We start from the raw sequence: 5,427 nt of genomic DNA on the forward strand, positions 1-5,427 counted from the left end.
AAATTCAATTGTCAAGATAAATAATCATCTTTAATGTTATATTTTTGAAGAGTAAAAATTAATGCAAAAAAATCATGAAAAAACATCAAAATTTTAAATAAAAATAGGATTAGTAACCATGTGCTACTGAGTCATCTTACAGCTTGGGGCAAAAGGAAATCACCAGAACTGCTGATCTGGTCTCCACCTGCCTAGCCCTGATTACCAGTTCCCCTCATGACCAAGACCCTTCCTTCCAGGGAACTGATTCTCCAGACTTCTAGAGTCCCACACATGTTTTGCCTGTTTTTGAACTTTATATACATGCAATCATGTATTTAAAGGCCACCTTTTGCAGGTGGCCTCAACACCTCAATGTGATGTCTATGAGATCAGCCATGTTGGTGTGTGCTATGGAAAGATGTTTAAGGGAGGGTGTGATTGGCAGCTGTGCAGTTTAGAGACCAAGGCAGTGGCAGTGGGGAGGATGCTTAAGCAGTGGCTCTATCCTAGAGAAAGGGTTGTGAGAATGCAGAGAAGGGGACAGGTTCAATAGTAAGTATTCTGAGAGAGCAGAATCCACAGGGTTGACTGGATACTGGGAATGAGGGGGAGAGAGGAGTCAGGATGATATCAGACCTCTGGCTAGTGCAGTTTACAAGGGCTGGGGCGGGGGGACTAGGAGAGCAGAGGGAGAGATGATGAGTTTAGATTAAGCATGGTGAGTGTGAGGTACCTGTGGGACATGCAGAGTGCTGTCCTGAAGGCAACTGAACAGACAAGCCTGGTGCTCAGGGGACAGAGGAGGAGGGATGTTCTCTCAGTATCCCACAGTACCAATGAGCAGGTGGTGGCACCGATGAGAGCCCTTGCACAGGGCAGGGAGGGGCACGCAGAAGGAAGGGATGCCGCCTAGCTTTCTGGGAGCAGGTGTGCAAATCAGATTGAAAATACTGAACACACCAAACTGTCCCGCTTGGCCCAGCAGGCTCTCCTGGAGCCCAATGCCACATTTACCTGCAGTCCCGGAGGATCTGAATTGCAAAACATTATGCGGATTAGGGGATCTCCTGCCCCAGCCCCTGCCAGCCCCCCGTGCCTCAGCTGCAGCTGACTCAGCAAAGCCTCTTCTTCGGGCTGCCAGGGACGCTTGCCTTTAAAGGCAAAAGAGACTTTTCCGGGCTCGCCTTACTCACTCCTGGCTCCGGAGCCGCTAGGACCCGCCCTGCACAGCATGACCCCACCCCTCAGCCCCGGGCCCTTTGCGTGCCCTCAGACACGCACCAGACGCCCACCCGCATCAGCCCATGCACCTAGCACCTCCCCGCCAATCCCGGGGAGCTTTTTTTCTTCCCCACTGGCCAGGGTTGGAACTACTTGGAATCAACCCAGAAAAGCCCGAGTTCTTTCCAGGACTGAAATCAGCTTCCAGAAAACAAAGCTACCAGTGTGGGCACCGGCTGGAGAGGGGGGCAGTAAGCCTCTCCAAAGTGAATACTGGGGCTCCAGCAGCTCTTCCCACCCACTTTTAAAGCCTCATATAGAGTAAACTTACAGGGAGGATGAGATTCCCTCGGGTCCCTTCTCTGCTCAGAAACTCTCTATGGCTCCCTACTGCCCAAGGAAGAAAGTCCTAACTCCTATACCTGGCATTTGGGAGCCTCTGTGACCCGACCTCTTTAGACTCTTCTTCCCTCCCTATCTTCATCTCTTCTCTCTCCCAAGTCCCTGGGAGCCAGCCATTTCACAAGGGGCTTGCTAAATCTTCTCGATTTCCCTCCAGGCATCTGTCCATGCTCCCCTCCCCTGCACCAAGCCTGCCCAGCTCAGATGCAACTTCCTCAGGCCTCCTCTGGTGCTCTCCACCTAGATGGAGTCAAATTCTGTTTCCAAGGACTCAGTCACTGAAAACACAAACCAGTCCACCTGAGAATCTAACCTCTGATCCAGTGTCAATAGCTTCTGGTGAATTTGCCTCTAAACTGTAGCCTCCAGGGGCCATCAAACATTTACAGAGAGAGGACACCAAGGAGTGGAATTTCAAGCGGGTAATGGGGGTCTGTGTTTGGGCAGGTATGGTGGGGTGGGGTAAAAAGGTAAAGCTGCTTTTCTGGCTACTCTGCTTTGATCTCAAGTGCCACTCGGATGATAGCATGGGGGTTTGACTGAACTGCTGACATCAAGAATTAGTAGTTTTATTAATAGTAAAAACCTTTACACACATCTGTTTTGTTTTTTTCTCAAGCTGACTTGGGAAGGGGTTGTTGTGCCCATTTTATAGGCTCAGAGAACTGTACTCATGAATGTCTGGCAAGTAAATAGCAGAACTGGGATTGCAAAATCCAATTCTGACTCCACCATGAATCTCTGGCAGAAATTCTCTTGTCCCTTCAATGATCATTCTCTGCCATCTTTGCATCTGTTCTTCCCTCTGCAAACAGTAGCCTTTCCCATAATCCACCTAGAGAGCTCATATTCAGCCTTCTAAACTCTGCTCGGTATGACCTCCCCTATTCCGTCTTCTTCTCATGGGGTGTTCCTGTGCAACTTATCCTGTGAACTTGAATTGGAACTGTTGCTGCTCATCCTCCCTTTTGCTGCCCATCTAGTCTGGGGCTCCATGAGGCTAGCAGTGGGCTTTCATATCTCTGTCCCTGGGAAAGTGACCTGCACAGGGCTGGTCTGGAGAGGGAAAAAGTGGTTGCTTAGAGAGCATGATCCAGGGGCTAAGGGTGGCAAATCCAGAAGACTGGATGGGCAAAACAGGGAACCAGGAAGAGACTTTGAGCAGGGAGGTAGCAAAACCCAAAAGATACTGAAGAGAAGGCTGCAAGGTTGGCAGAACGGACTGGAGTGGAAGGGAAGCTAGAGACAGGAAGACCATTCATCCATTCACTCATTTTGTCCTCTGCTCATTCACCTTGTGCCTCAGTTACAGGCACTGTCCTCAAGTTGCTCACATTCTGGGAGAGACAGTCAGAGGACAATAGCAAACTGAAAAACACCCAGGAATAAAGGAGAGAAAGACTGCCACTTCCCAGAGCAGGACCCACTCCTGGGGCACTCTAAGGCCTGCTGAGGTGGGGGGAAGGCTTCCCAGGCAGAGGACACAACCTGAGCAAAGGTACGGATGTGAGGTGCTGGTGCTAGGAGTGAGGCTGAGCCTGTAAACGGGTGTCCTGAAGAAGGACCTTGATGGCCAGGATGGGCCTCTCTCCCTCCATGACAATGTCAGATATGTGAGTGGGAATAACAGGGTCCAGGATTAGAGAAGATAAAGATGCTGTAGACACTGGGAAGTGGGGAGGAGGAGGAGTGGTGGAAGGTGGTGTTAGTAAGTCTTAGTGCCCTCTATAGGCTTGAAGAGAGAGGAGGGATATGGTTCCACACTTTCCAGGCTTAGTAGTAAGAGGCTGTAGAAATTGGAGCCATGGGCAGGGGAATGCCCAGAAGGGCTTTGTGCCCAGAGTGCCCCTTCAGCCAGCATTGGACACACTGCCTAGAGAACTCCAGGGGTCATTTCAGCCTTCCCATTTCCAACAGGACTAATCCCACCATGACGCCTCCGCACAGGGAAAAAGACCTGAGGCTAACCCTGGACTTTGGTCTGAACTTTCTTGAGACACTGTGTCTCAAGAAAGACTCTGGTCTGGAAGAGGAAATAAGTGAACTCAGATGACAATACCAGCGCAGTAGTAAATGTGGTCTGACTGTGTTTCATCACATGCTAAGCACTTTCATCACATGCTAAGCACTTCATGAGCTCACCTCAAGGAAACTGTTAACTCTGGCGAGAACACACAAACTGTTATGAATTTAATTTTACCCATAAGAAAACCGTGGCTCACAGACCAGGATCTTGCCGAGGATCAGGCTAGCCTAGCATACAGATGAGATGGCTCGATGCCGAGGTCTCCTGTGTCCTTAACCATTCAGTTACCCTGCCTTTCATGCACTTCACACTTAGGTGTCACTATAGATACACCTGAACTGTCAGAAGTAGAGAAGAGGTCAAAGAGGTGATTTAAAGTCACTTTTCATATAAGAAGTGGGCATGGATTTCCAGGCAGAGGGCCCGGATGGTGCAAAATAGAGGCTTGGCTTGGGAGCAGGAATGTTGGGGGTGGAAAAGAGGAAGGGAAATCTCAATCCCTGAGCAAGACCTCCCTCAGTCCAATAAATACTTAAATACCACGTTCCACGTAACAGACGCGGTTCAAAATATTTTACAAATATTAACTCGTCTAATGTTCATAACAACCCCAGAAGGTGATGATGCTATTATTATCGTTAGTTTACCGAAGTTATCCTGTTGCAGAGTGAAGAATCCAAAGTCCTAGCTTTTACGCGATACCCTACGTGGTTCCCAGTTTGTTTTACAGCCGGGTACCAGCTCCACCATTTTGCGAGAGGCTGCTAAGGCTCAGAGAGGTGTGCGCACTTGCGCGGGGTCACACAGCAAGCGTCCCCTGAGGTCCCAGCGCACTCGGCACGCGGTAGACTGGCAACCAGAGGCGGCAGCCAGGAGCCCTCCGCCCCTCCCCCCGCCCCTCGCCCCCTCCCTTGGAGCCCCCGCCCCGGACGTGCCTCTACCCCCAGGCCCCGCCCCAGGCTCTGCCCACACACCCCCGGACACACCCAGCCCTGGGCCCAGCCCAATGGCCTGGGGGGTCCCTATAAAACCAGGCTCGGGGGCTACCGGGGTAGGCCTCCTGGTCGGCCGCTNCGGTGAACAGCTTGGCCAGGGCCGTTTTCCCGGCCTCCCGCGGTCCTCGCGGCAGCCTTCCGAGATGCCCCGGCGGAGGGCACTTCCTTCAGGCCCGTGATCGGGCGCGGGAGGTGCTGGCCCCGGGTCTCAGTCGAACAGCCGGTTTCCGAGACCCTTTTTTCTGGACCGTGTGGGCCCCAAAGCGGGTGCCTAGTCCTGGGGAGATAGATGTATTCTGATGAGGCGCGGTCCCGGCCGGGCGGGGAGAGCTCTCCGGGGGCCCCGCGAGCCCGGGGCTGGGATAGGGCCCCAGGCGGGAGCTGAGCGGGAAGAGCGCCTACCATGGGATGAGGGACAGGGACTCCCTGCCCTGAAGATTGTGAGATGGGGCAAACTGTCTCGTTGGAATCTCGGCAACTTATCCACACACACACACGCTCACTCTTTGCATCTGTGAACAAGGTTGTCCTGCAGGGAATCTCTGTGACTGCTCCAAGGCGGCTCCTTTTCAACAAGTGTTTACTAAATCCCTCTGTGTGTAGGGCATTGTTTCTTTGCTCCCTCCCTTCATCCTTGTCTAGAATATTTCAGGTCACTTTTTTCTTTTAAAATATTTCCTTTTACCTACTTGATTTTTCAAATGAAGGGTCAAGAATACCCTTTGTTTTTACCTGGGACGTGCAGGTTTGGGACTGAACCCAAACTACCCTTTCTCTATGCTGTGGAGGTATCCGATGGGA

This window comes from Marmota marmota, unplaced genomic scaffold, assembly GCF_001458135.2.
Source record: "Marmota marmota marmota unplaced genomic scaffold, marMar, whole genome shotgun sequence".
Taxonomy (NCBI): Eukaryota; Metazoa; Chordata; class Mammalia; order Rodentia; family Sciuridae; genus Marmota; species Marmota marmota.